This window comes from Rhipicephalus sanguineus, chromosome 1 (genome assembly GCF_013339695.2).
Source record: "Rhipicephalus sanguineus isolate Rsan-2018 chromosome 1, BIME_Rsan_1.4, whole genome shotgun sequence".
In the NCBI taxonomy this organism is placed as follows: Eukaryota; Metazoa; Arthropoda; class Arachnida; order Ixodida; family Ixodidae; genus Rhipicephalus; species Rhipicephalus sanguineus.
This window is the reverse complement of record NC_051176.1, coordinates 313,990,855-314,005,310: the sequence shown is the minus strand read 5'-3', so window position 1 is coordinate 314,005,310 and position 14,456 is coordinate 313,990,855. Positions and strand designations below refer to the sequence as shown.

Below are 14,456 nucleotides of genomic sequence, written 5' to 3'. Positions count from 1 at the left end.
ATGTGGCTAGTTAGTTGTTTAATGCACGGACAATTAAAAAAACAATAAAACTGAAAGATAAAAATTTGATGCTACCCCTGTGGTCAATACTCGCGTAGCTCAGTAGTGAAACAAGAATTACAATTCTAGGTGCTTTGATTACTGGAAGACCACTCCCGATAAGTTGCAAAGAGTAAAAAACTCAGGTTTTGAGAAAATGCAGAGTGTCAGTCTGCAGCTTTTGAACCTCATGCAACACAATATCAATCCAAGATGTAAGAAACTAGGTCAGTACTTGCGGCAATGCCTCTACGTTACAAAAATGCTGTTTTAACCCTTTGAGATGCTATGTACACAATTGTGTACATGATTTGTTTTTGCTCCTTGTATTAACTAGGGGTAAGAGAGAGCGAGATACATTGAGTTTCGGATAGATTGAACCTACTACATAATAATTTGTCTTCATTTAACTTCACTTCGCAGCGTACTGTTGCGTATGATCACATTGATGAAGGCACTACCCCGTTCGACGAGTCGTTCGATGAGCTGCGTCCTGCAAGCCATGTTAAACGTATACTTTCTCTTTGCTCTAAATGGACATAACGAAAAAGGAATTTGTACTATATTTCTAGCCCGAGATTTCATCCTATTTATGCCAAAATAGAGCATGGATGACTTCAGGATAAATATATATTTAATTATAACTTAATTAGAATAAGTTACTATAACAAACATAAATGAACATATTATGACATTATTTTTGTTGCAATAGTATACTGAGTGCCTTGATATAACGTTGTATTATTCTGACCTATTTACAGACAGTTCTTCATAGGTGGCGTCTGAAAGGGTTAAAAAAAAAATTTTTTTTCATAATTTTACATCTTGAAAGACCAGTGTCCCCCTTAAGGGGAGATGCTACTCGAGCACACTGTTCTTTTTAATATTCATTAGAGGCATGCAAATATTCAAACTGTCGAATATTTTTCGAATAGTCTTTGCTATTCAACTGGATTTGCATAGGAATTTTACTATTCGAAGAATTCAAACTTCCGGAAAATAGATATAACTGTTTATATAGCTTAAAATAAAATCACAGTGCTTCTAAATGATGTGCGTAAATCCAATTGCATCTGCGTGTAATGTTACAAGATCTTTTATAACTTGAAGGGTTCGCGCCGTCGTGCTGCCAAGGAAAGGATGCTGGCCAATTGAACTCAAAAATAAACGTTTAATAACGCTAACAAAACTATGCGAAAGCTACACGGTACAATAACGTGGGCACTCGCCCCTAACCTTGGCCCCAGCGGGGCACACCCCTCCCGCGCACACAGCGTTCCGTCACCCACTGTCCGGGCCGTGCCACGGCTGCCGTTTTTAAAGCGCATCACTGGTGCGCAGCACGTGTCAGGCCAGCCTCGCGATGGGCAAGATTCCCACAAACTATGGCATGCCACTATATTGACGACCAGAAAAAAAAAGGCAATCCAAGGCAATCCATAGAAAGTGAAATTTATTCTGCTGGCAGTTCCTCTCCTCAGTGATTCACTTTTGCTGGCTTTACGGTCAATCCTGGATGCGCCTCAATCGCGTGCCATTTGAAGGGCCGTTACCTTGGCAAGCTCTGTCTACACGAAGCTGCTTGAGAACGCCTGAAAGCTTCTCATCGAGATCTGGATATTTTCTCATTTTCTGCCCGTGTAAACTTTTCCTAGTTGACATGCAGATTAAGATTTCTTTCCTTCGTTTGTACCACTCAAGGACACAGGTTTCGGGCACCCATAATAGACGCGACGTAGCTATCCTCGGCGTGCGAAATAACTTTCCTTTGATATGAGCTTTCATAATTAAAGGAGCGTGTCACCATTTCCACTTAGCTGGGAACAAATTTGACGCAGACAGACCGTAGTTGAGAACGAAATGAGCCTGTGCGGACTAGCTTCCGTTGCCATTTTGTGACGGTGATGTCAATACACCTGCCACTGACAGCAAGCTTTTGCTAATGCCGCGAATGTGGTTTCGGTTTCGTACACGATCGACTCGTTTTGCAAAATGTGCTTTCCGAATAATATCTTGGTTCCACAAAATCAGCCTGCAATATAAAATTCATTAGTATCACTCGAAAAATAGCAAAATATCAAGTTATCCAGGCTCGTGGCCATACTGCAAGTTACATCACCCACATCAATACACGACAGCTAGAGCACAGTTTCGTTCTCACACGGCGGACAGCGCGCTACCGCCAGGTCTACGGGTTACCGTGCAAAGAGAATTGTTTTTTTTTTTGCCCATGTTTTGCACTACATTTTAACATGAAAGCGTCGTTTGACCAGGTTTGCGTAAGCGCGCACTCGTTCGGCATCCACAAAAGCAGTGTTCGGAAACACGTGACCTCTCCCACCAAAACTGACGCCAACAACTGCCCCAAAATCCACCCGCAGCCGCAAAGTAGGAGAAAGAAATCCGCGCAACAGATGAATAACTCCGGACTCAAAGGGAGCTCGCTCTTGTCCGCCACATCAGTTGGGCCTCCACAGAAGTTAGAGGAGGAGGAGAGGTTGAGAAAATACAGCGTCTTTTCCTTTCGTGTGTAAAGTATCGTCTACACCACTTTGGTTGTACCAAATCACATCGGCCTCTTTATGGGGAAACTAGAGAGCACCACTTAGCAGCACTTCACCAACCTAGCCAAAAGAAACACTTTCATGTTCACATCTGTAAGAATATGCTTAAAGGGACTGTCTACCATCCTTCATCACTTCTCTATTTTGTACTGCAATAGAAAGCATGCCGTCTGAAGTGTCCAAACTTGCAGCAGTTTCTCTGGAAAGTGAGTAGAAATTTTTAAAACAGAATTTTTCTATCTGCGTTCGGTCTTCTTCCATTGGCGTGAAATATGCCCACAACACTGGTTGGTGGACGCGATGACAATTGTAGTGCCGGTAAAAATTAAAACCGAAAGCACATCTGATTTCTGTAGGATTACTTTATTTTCGCTGAATACCAATGTAATGAATGTAACAACCGTTCTCAGCGCGCTAGCGGTTAAATGAAGCCTTATTATATGATTACAAAACACTTGTTTTGCTGTAATCGCAGTCTATGCGTTTATTTTAGCACTGCTGCCACAATCCAAGCCAAGTTGATTGATCAAAAAGATATGATAAATGCGCGCCTTCACAGCGCAGCAGATGTGAGACATCCTAACAACAATACAGCGGCACAGTACGACCAGCGCGGAAGGCCGCATGGCATAGCGCATAAGTTTAAGCAGACGAAATCGAAGACTGCGCTGCATGCAGTGCCACCGAGCACTTTTTTGGATGCGTGAAAAAAAAAAAAAGCAAAAATTACTCTGACGCAACCGAAAGCTGCCTCAAGTGCGTAAAATACAATTTCAAGTTATACATGTTTGTTTTTAGGCAAAATGAGTCTACCTGCAAAGATTTCTTGTCCTACCAGTAGATTGACCACATCGCTGTTGGGTGACGCTAGCGGTCATTCTTTCACAATTTTCAACATCAAATTAAAAGTATAATTCCTTTCACTGTTCCTAGGCTATTTTGATTTTTATTGTCAGGAAAGTTGAGAAACTGAACTTACCAAAACAAGTAAAAGCAGAAAATCTATAATTTTTGAAAAAAAAAAAAACACGTGTTTTTCGAGTAGCATTTCACCTAAGGTGGTGTCGACTGTTAATGTAAGAGCCACTCTTCCAAACAGCAGTGGCACTCCTGACAGCAAACAGCAGTTTGATAAAAGTTGAAAAAGAAAAAAGACTGCTGATCCCTCCATCATAGGAATCAGTATAACACGAAAGTGAAATCTATCGTCACTGTAGTAAAGTGCGTTGTGGGGCTAGTTGGTATGACATTAGAACGGTAAGGAACTGCACGATTGACGGAACACAAGAAGTAGTACACAGGACAAGCGCAGACTAACAACTGAAATTTATTGACACATAAATCTTCAACTTCAGAAAACGTACAAGCGCACAAATGGCCAGGAAATTTGGCGTAAATGTTTTTTGTGTAAATTGTCACGGGTGTGCGCCCTTACGGGTGTGCAGAGGAGTGGAAGCTGCGGCACGAATCACAAACGCAAGTTTGTAGTATGCAGATCGGAAGTTGTCCATGAGGTCCCGTTAAGCTGCGGCAAGGTCTATGTCGGCCAAACTGGAAGATGTTTAAATAAACGCCTTTCGGAGCATTCGTATGCTGTAGCTTCCGCCAGTGGGCAACATTCGGTGGTTCATTGCAGATCCTGCGCTAACTGCATCCCACTTTTTGAAGAAACTAAAGTGCTGGGGCGTGCCAGAGAAAAAAGAGCACATGAAATTTTGGAAGCGTCAGTGATCTCGAGGCTTGGTCCTGATAAATGCATTAGTGAACCCTCCGTTTATCTGCATAAGAAAGAGTTGGCATTTTTAGCATAGATAAAGTGCTTTTACTATCTATAGTGTGTGATATTGTCGAGAGAGCTTGTGCGCATGTACGTTTTCTGAAGTGGAAATTTATGCTTCAATAAATTTCAGTTGTTAGTCTGCGCTTGTCCTGTGTACTAAGTCTACTTGTGTTCCATCAATCACGCAGTTCCTTACCGGTCTAATGTCACTGTAGCAGTTGATTCTTTATAGTGCATTGGTATATGAGAGCTTGTACAATGTCTGTTGTTGTTTCGCAGATATAGCACCACTTGATGTGGACTCAGCCACGTTGGCGCCTAGTGGCACATCTCCGTACCGACGACTAACACCCAAGATCATGATGTAACCCTTGCGGCAGCTGAAGTTGTCAAGATATACCTGGACACCGCATATGGTGAATGCCACGCAAAGATGGCATCAACAAGCACATATTAAACACAATCATACCTGCCAAGTTTAGAGAAACGGAATCTGGGAGATCTACTCAACGGGGGGGGGGGGGGTACTGCGATAGCAATTATGTGGACACTGTCAGCGGGATTTTGCAGTCGCCACTGATCTGTAAAGAGTCCAAACCGATAACATCGCCTACGCATCACCTGTTTCACGTGCGAGTAAATGCGCGCTAGCGCTACGGACGAACGCGGTTGAAGCAGAGATGAAACGACCCGGCCGTCACAGTCACGTGAAGGGCACATGCGATAACATCGCTCCGCGTGCGAGGCCTGTCATCGCTTGCTTACCAGTTATTTTGTCGGGCAAGGGACCATAAGGGACGCCGTTGAGACAGGGACGGTCGCAAGCGCTGGCGAACACGCTATCTCGACAGACATCCGTAACGGCTACCCTTTTAAGTGCTGGGCTCTCCACTTAAAGCAGTAGTGACACAAAATTTTGAGAGCGAGATAACCTGTGGGATAGATTTGTGTGTACACAAACGCATCATCTACGAAATATTAACGGCTGATATAACCTATACAGTCCAACCCACTTATAACGATCCCACATATAACGATCTATCGGTTATAACGACCATATTTGGGTACACTTACGATTTTCCTATGCTAACCATTGAAGCTGTGTCCAGATATAGCGAACATTTTTCAAAGCCTCCTACTTTTACAACGAACACTTCGGGCACAGTCGCGGTAAAAATATGGCGCATACAAAGCGAAAAAAAATAAAACATGCCTTCTTAAGCGTGACAGGGGCGCGCGCGCGCGCGTGCCCCACTCCAGTTTACTCGCGATTAAGATCAGCGCCTCCTCTATTTTTCTGTGCCTGGGCGAAGGAGCGCAGCGCAATGGGAACCGACCGTCGGCGTTAGCGTGGCTTTTAGCCGCCGGGCACCGCCACCGTAGTAGACCCGCCGACGCGTCGTCGCTCGCGGAAACAAATGCCGTGGCTGCGTCCGAAGCTGCTATATGGTTCAGTTTTCCGCTGTATTCGCGTTGTTTAAAGTATAATGAAAACTTGTAAACGGGAATCATGAAGCACTTGTCGTTCTGGGCAACCAGCCCATTTCAAAAGCATGTGTCTTTCGAGGCCATTTGATCGAGACGCTCGCGCGTCGTCTGCTAGCCCGATACCAGAGAGTGCATGCCAGTGATGCGCGAAAAATTGTTTTGTCACCGTTACGTTCGCTTGACAGAGAGTCGGTTTTTTGACTGTCTGAGTCTATTTTCGAAAGCAGCATTTGCCAAGAGCTAATACTGAAAGCTTGGGCGCTTAAAGTTCTCCGATGCGTGCTACTGTCTACTGGTGTAGGACACTATCCGCAAGCCTTGGAGTTCATGCGCTAAATAGCATGAAATATCACTAGATTGCTTCCAGGGATATACGTGATCGCCCGTTCCTTTCGTAAAGCTTTTGAGAATTACATTTGTTGCCACCGGGAGAAAGCAACAGCTGGTGCCAGAAAAAGAGGAACTATGCCAAATGATTCTACCATTTCAGAGCTTAAACCAGTTAAATTGTGGTGGTACGAAAAACAAACAAAAACAGCTACATATGCTGCGCGCTTCCTGCAACACTGACCGATGTGTGTGAACAGACGCTGTCGTTCAAGTATAAAGTCGTAGTGCCGACTCTCAACTTCAGCCAATGCGAAAGGCGTGAAAAATGGCACGGCCTGTTTTCACTTGTTTGAGCTCGTCTTTGTATTTGTCGACAGATTGTTGTAGCCTCAGTATCTGGCTCCTCAGGTATCTTTCTTTTCTCTTCCATTCGCCCTTTTCGGTAGTGAGCAAAGTATAGAGGCCGAATGGCTGTCGACCTGGACGCTTTTGTCGCATGGGGCAGCCTGCTCAGCCTTGTGCACTAATTTATTGTGACACTGTACATAATGATTGTCGGTTGTTTCGCCGGTAGCGCATGTGGTGTCCATGGGCCCCGATGCTTCAGGTTAGGGACCTAATGTCAGCGCTGCATGCACATGGCGGCGATCGCGAGGCAGCGTTGCTACTGGTACTACATGCATTCGTTGATTGTTCGGATGCAACACGGTCACGTTTAGGGATACTTGCCATGCTTGATCCACTTGTTACCTTGGGCTGCAAACGTGAAGGGTAGTCTGCAAAGAGTGACGCTACTGCATCCTTCTTAGGCCGCCGCTTCTTATATTCTATGAAATCTTCGTGTCGTAAACGACGGCTGCATATTCTAGCGTAGTTTGAAGATGTATTAGGAGACCAATTATCCCTACTAATTACTGCAAGCCACCTCTGCCGAACACCAGCGGCAGCTGGAATTACATGGAACGACAGAATAACAGTGTATTAAGGCGAAAGCCTTAGATGCCTCATCAAACGCGAAAATTGACCGTCGGCGGCATCCGCACGAGTGATGCAAAAAATAATTACGTGATGACGTCATCACATGACGTCATAGATTATAATTTTTTGTGACATCATCGTGACGTCGTCTTATTGCATCTGCTCTTGGTCAAAATTGGCCGATCACGGAGGCAGCGCATGCCTCCGCTGATCTGCAGAAACCTTGCACTGCCTCCGATCCTTGAGGCTGTAAGAAAACCATGTTAGGCGCAGAAATATCTCGGAGGGAGGCAGGGAATGTTCAATACGTTGACTGCAATAAAAAGAAGACGGCTTTCGCCTTTCAGTAGTCTTAGGTGAATGCATAAGGGACCCTGTGAGATTTTTTTTCTTTATCAATAAAGGGAAATAAAAAAAGGCAATCGTGATTTCTTTCAGTTCCATTTGCAGAGTGGAACACAACAGTATGACATACTAAGGCATTGGGGCGGTTGCAGTAGCCTGAAATAGAAAATAAAACGCGAATACTATCAAACTCGAGTGCAATTATTGAACCGGCAGCACGGCCTGACAGTCTGCATGCAGAATACGTACAGCGGGGATGGAAAGACACGCGAACATACGGCATCTGCGCTCTTTGCTGTTTCGCATTTATTTTCAAGTGGTTATAGCCTGGATGATTGATGAGATGACGACGTCATCTGTGACACAATAAAAAGACCATCTAGCATCTTTTTATTGCCACCACGGTTAGAGCGTGATGAAAACAGCGCGCCGCTATGTTCGTGTTTCTTTCCATCCCCCTGTACCTGTGAAAGCCTGCAAGAAGTACAAATGCAATTAAACTCGGATGCAAACACGAATTCGTGAGGTTCGTGATACGCGCGGCCGTTCAGCGCCAGCTTCCCGTAGTCTACTTGCACAGCGCTACCTCGTGGCAGCTGCGAGCGGACGAGGAGCGCGCGCTCGATGGCCCAAGGAGAGCGTTCACCCAGGCACTGAAAAATAGAGGAGACGCTGCTAAGATACCCAGATCGGCGAGCACCGCAGGCAGATTTCGGACGCTGCGAGCGAGGTCGCTCATTTTCCAGGCGTTTCTTCGGTGGCAGAATGGCAGTGAGGGGAAAAAAAATAGTAGGCAGCATGAAGCCTTGCGGTCACATTTCGCACGGTAACTTTCCTGGCGCCGTCTATGACGCCGTTCTCTGCAGCTACGACCGCCTGCGATGAACCAAACAATGCCTTGGAACGCAAGAAGGCATAAATGCAAGAAGTGATAACCGCGATAACTTTCCATCGCAAAAGGTTCACTGCGTCCCTAAACTCGTCGACGCCGCAATGTGCCGCGAAAAGTCGTCCGTCTTTTCGGTAACGGCAGAGACCGGTCGATCGGTGATTACGACTTCCGCGCGATTGCGGCGATGCCTTTGCGGATAAGCACCAGAAAAGAGCGAAGGTGTGGTGGCGGCCGTCGATGAACGTGCCATTATGCCTTATAGCCGACAACCTCATCAGTCATCTGCAGATATCTGCTCGGCTGCGCGTGTGGCGTATGCCGCACACTGCGGATTGACGGCGGTACGAGCGCGCCATGCTTAGCCATGCTGCCGTTCGCAAGTTCGCCACCGTCGCGTCGTGCGAGACCGCTTTAAAGTGCGCAGCGCTTTGCAGAAACGAAAGTAGCTCGCTGTTGTTGAGCGGCGTGGGCACCGAGAAACGTCGATGCACTGACAGCGAGCGTATACTGCGTGTTTGACTAGGTGACAAGTCAAGTGCGCCGCGCATCATCGTGCAGGGCCGCGAGAGCATCGCGGAGACGTAGAGTGCGGGTTGCTTGGAAAATGCTTGTTTTCGCCGCGTTGAACGAAGACGCTAGTCGCCGCACCCGTGCACGGTCCGGAGTGAAGCAAGCACGAAGAACGTACAAACGCGCGCATACGGCATACGTCAAGCGGCCCGGCAGTGACTCCGCGACCTGAGTAGGCGACGCGCTGCGTGCAACTAGCCAGGGATGATCGGCTCCACATCGCGGTACCGCGCTTCGGTGAAACGGTGTCAGCTCATTGCAAGGGCGGTTAATTAACTCGTGAGCACGCAGCGGGCGTCACTTCATGATGCGAAAAGGCTTAGCTTGTCACCGAAGGGGTTGTTAGCACATTAATAAAAGTGCACAAAGGAAAAAATAAAACGGCTTGGCCGCTAAGCGCACTTTTTTAAGGGCGAGTCCATATACAACGAACTACTGATATAACAACCACTTTTCACGACACTTTCGAGTTTGTTATAATCGGGTTCGACTGTAACACATTTAGGATCAATTTTTAAATTGCGTGTAGCCCATCTGTACGCGAAACGTCCCACCTCGCGTCACCGTGGCGCACGGGGCGCGCAATGCACTGGACGCGCGGGGCAAAACTGGATTTCCGGGAGATTTTCCTATGACCCGTACAACCGGGAGAAACGTTCAAAATTCGCGAGTCTCCCGGGTAATCCGGGAGACCTGGCAGGTATGCACAATTATTCGGCTGATGGGACTCGATATGCACTCCTTCAAAGTGTCATGAAACGCGAAGAGAAATGCAATGAGCGTCGTGTCTTCCCCTTAGCCTGGCCGTTATTCTCGCAAGGCGAGTGGGGAACGCGGTGCGACAGCAGGGCGAGCATCAGAGAGCTATTTTTCGGTATGGATGGATGCCATGATGGATGCTATGAGCGAGGCTTGGGCTAAAGCCACAACCATGCAGCGCGTTAAAGCGTTGACGAAATTTCACTTCTCCTATTGGAAACGCACCAAATGGGATGGTTGCAGCAACAGCGCGTTGCCCGAGCTAATTGTGGAGGTAACGAAGTCTTTTTTGTTTTTTCGAGCCTGGTGGCACACGTCACCACCCCGTTATAAAGGGGACACTCATAGCATCCATCCATCCATCCATCCATCCATCCATCCATCCATCCATCCATCCATCCATCCATCCATCCATCCATCCATCCATCCATCCATCCATCCATCCATCCAAGAGCACTGTGAGAGGAAAATGTGAACGATAAAAGGAGTGTTTATGTAGCCTCAGTTATGTGTTTGGTGGTAGCTCAGTGGGCTGATCGCCCGCCAGCCATCATCGCGGACCGAGAGGTCGTGGGTTCAACTCCTGTCGACGGAACTTTTTCTTCGTTTTTTTCTGCAGAGGACGCATTTTTCCGTCGAGCTGACTTGCACAACAGAAGCTGCATGGGCACCGTACATGGCATCGTGGCTTACTCGGTTGGCACGCGCGAGCGCTGTTTATTCAGTGGAAAAATTATTGGTCCATGGTTGTGATTTTGCCAGCTCCAAGATCAAGCTGCATGCCCATGTTTTGACGCGCCGGCGGTGTGATTGCCGGTGATAGACGCCCCCAAACCCGAGCGTCTGGCGCAGTCTGGCGCAATTTCCGTCATCATCAGGATGGCACAGTAAATGCGATTTGGCACACTTTGGCGCAGTTGGCACAGGAGTGGAATCACTGAGGAACCATGGCGTCTTGTCCACATTGTTTTCGTCAGCTGCCGCTGTGAATCGCCCAACAGCGGGTTCAAGGTTATTTGCTACACGCTCGTGGCAAATAGTGTGTTCCCTGTCATAGTGCTCACCATAGGCGTGCGCAGGGTTCCCCATCAGGGGGAGCAAAGGTTCATCGCAGCCCCCCCCCTCCTACTAAGTCAATGTATGGGGCAGACATTGTGCCCCCCCCCCCTTAGGTGAGTCTCCCGGGTAATCCAGGAGACCTGGCAGGTATGCACAATTATTCGGCTGATGGGACTCGATATGCACTCCTTCAAAGTGTCATGAAACGCAAAGAGAAATGCAATGAGCGTCGTGTCTTCCCCCTAGCCTGGCCGTTATTCTCGCAGGGCGAGTGGGGAACGCGGTGCGACAGCCAGGCGAGCATCAGAGAGCTATTTTTCGATATGGATGGATGCCATGATGGATGCTATGAGCGAGGCTTGGGCTAAAGCCACAACCACGCAGCGCGTTAAAGCGTTGACGAAATTTCACTTCTCCTATTGGAAACGCACCAAATGGGATGGTTGCAGCAACAGCGCGTTGCCCGAGCTAATTGTGGAGGTAACGAAGTCTTTTTTGTTTTTTCGAGCCTGGTGGCACACGTCACCACCCCGTTATAAAGGGGACACTCATAGCATCCATCCATCCATCTATCCATCCATTCATCCATCCATCCATCCATCCATCCAAGAGCACTGTGAGAGGAAAATATGAACGATAAAAGGCGTGTTTATGTAGCCTCAGTTATGTGTTTGGTGGTAGCTCAGTGGGCTGATCGCCCGCCAGCCATCAACGCGGACCGAGAGGTCGTGGGTTCAACTCCTGTCAACGGAACTTTTTCTTCGTTTTTTTTCTTTGCCATTTGATGGTGTTCATTTTGCTGACGTATTTCCACGACGGAAATACGTCATGAAAGTCGCTGTGGACCCCGGCATAAAACAGTTTCGTGTTAAAAAAAAAGAAAGCTGTTATTTCTTCAACACAAGCGCGTGGAATAAGACCCAGAAAGCAAACATGATGTTACCATGCTGCAGTGTCCCCGATTTTTCATTTGTCCTGCTGTTACTGGCAGTAGTTTCGCAGTACATTACTGGCTGTAGTTTCCATTTCGATTGTAAGTAGACTCCCCCACTTCGGACTAGAAAATTAGCCAAATGGGTCAACCTACAATCGTGTAAACACAGTAACTTATTTCCACAACAAAATGTTAAACTTTGCAACCAGAATTCCTACAAACAAGCACTGCCAATGCTAGACAGGCAGTTTGCCTGTTGTCGACTCTTGTTGACTCAACTTTGTTTTCGGCTGGCCAACTTGCAGTGTCACGATAACATGCTCGCTAAAATTTCATAGAATAACAGAGAGCTGAGCTAGTTGGTACGTATTCATTCTAAAAAGAGACAGGGCGTGCAAACACGGACACAAGAAAGAGATCAGGACACCACAAACGCCGACTAACAACTGAAGAGACGCACAACGGCTGAAAAGAAAGAAGGCACGAAAACTTATCTGCGCATGCCCATGCAACCGGCGAACCTATCAATCCGGAACGCGTGGCGGTCTACGTGGAAGATAACTGTTAAGGCATTTGATTTCATCTGTATGCAAGTTAATCGACGGTTGGCTCACGCATGCGCTACCACTATTCTCGATATGCCATGCTTCAATCATCAGGCGCGTTTCTTCATTTCTATGCCGGTACAACACTGCGCATTCATCGAATTTTGGCGTGCACGAATCCTTGGGTGCTGCGCGTGCGTTTGCGAGTGTGTGGCCACACTTGGGCAGCCGCAAAAATAAATGGACAAAACAAGCACAGCAATGAATCAAGTGTGTTGTGAATACCACCTCCTTTCAAATGTACTGTAATTCTTCAGTTAAGTGTATTAGTTTTCTGCTTGCCGTGTGATTATATTGGCCATTGCTGACACACAAGTTCCTGTTCTCTCTGCCCTGTTCTTGCTACCTCTCCTTGTTATGTGAACAGCTATCTTCCTTGACAAACATCAACAAAATAAATTCTGTCAGCACAAAATTTAGCAGCCTTGGTTGCAGGAAAGCACTGTCAGGCCAGTGTCGATGAGGGGGAATTTTGAGGACCATGACCTTCTCCCGTGTTTATGGGTACTACTCCAACCATATTTGCAATGTCAACAGTCTCGTTGTCGCACCTGAAAGAATTTATCAAGTACACTCAAACCTCGATATAACGAACATGGATATAACAAATTATTGGTTATAACGAAGTAAATGAATAATAGTCTTGTAACAGATACAGTGTTACAAATAAACGTTTATAACGAATTTTCGGGTGTAACGAAGTTATTTTCGTGGCAGATGTGACTTTGTTATAATGAGGTTCAATCAATCAAATCAATCAATCAATCAATCAATCAAATTTTATTAGTCTTGTCAAAAATATAGTACATTGCAGGTAAATATGCAGGAGGAGGTCCCAAGGTTACACACCGCAGGCGGGACCTCCTTTGTTAATACAATGGAAAACTAAACTAAGAAAAGCGAAGAACTGCTTGTTATAAGTGTTACAAGTAAGAAGTACATTACTAAATAGTCAAACTACACACAAACCAACTTCACAAAATTAGATATGTACAGCCATTATACACTGAATAAACACTTTTTCAATTTTCCTTTAAATACATGAATGTGCATACTATCTTTCAAATCACGCGATAATGAATTCCATAATGAAATTGATGAAGAAACGATGCTCATTTTTCCATAGTTAGTGCGAACTTTAGGCAACAAAAGGTTATTAGCGACCGCGAATCTTGTTCTATTGGAGTTGCACAACGAGACAGCAGGAAATATGTCTATAATGAGGGTGCGGTGAAAAACCTTAAAAAATAATACACATACGTTATAAACATAGAGTTCGGGGACGGGTAGTATATGAAGCTGAGAAAAAATAGGATGTGATGGCGTTTGACGTGAAGCGAAAGTTAAGAGTCGTATTGCTTGCTTTTGCAGTACCTTTAATGGCCAAATGTGCACTGAATATGAATTACCCCATGATGTGATGCAATAACTGAGATGGCTGTGTATGAATGCATAATACAATGCCTTCAGAGTTTCGATGCTAAAACACATTCGTGACTTGATCAATGCCCTTATTCCATATGAAATCTTTTTGCAAACATAATTAATGTGTTCGTGAAATTTCAAATGTGTATCGACTATGACTCCTAAAAATGACGTATGACCACTCAAAGGAATGACTACCGAGTCTACAAAGAGGTGGGGAATGAATGGTAATTTTTTGTTCGGCGAGTGAAAAAGCATAAAACAAGTTTTGGAAGGATTAATCAATAATTTGTTATTGTTACACCACTCAACAAGTGAATTGAGGTCAGCTTGAAGTCTGGACACGAGAGTCGCAGAATCGGAGTGATGCGAAAAAAGAGTCGTGTCATCAGCGTAAAGTAAACATGAAGAATAGTTAAGACAACGCGGTAAATCATTTATATATAGCAAAAATAATAAGGGGCCCAAAATTGAACCTTGAGGAACACCTCTGTTAATGGGGGTAGGACTGGATGTAAAGTTATTAACCGAGACCACCTGAAACCTATTAAGGAGAAAGTTCTGTAATAGCGTTAGTATGGGACCAGTTATACCGTAGTACTCTAGTTTACGAAAAAGGATGAAATGGTCAATACTGTCGAATGCTTTAGAGAAGTCAACAAAGACAGAACCTGCGACGTTACCATTA

General features: G+C 45.8%; 1 protein-coding gene across 2 annotated transcripts in view; it reads right to left on the bottom strand.

The window, feature by feature from the left end:
• Positions 1–14,456, bottom strand: part of LOC119379449 (protein l(2)37Cc) — a 183,134-nt gene that overhangs the window by 113,611 nt on the left and 55,067 nt on the right. The window lies entirely within an intron of this gene.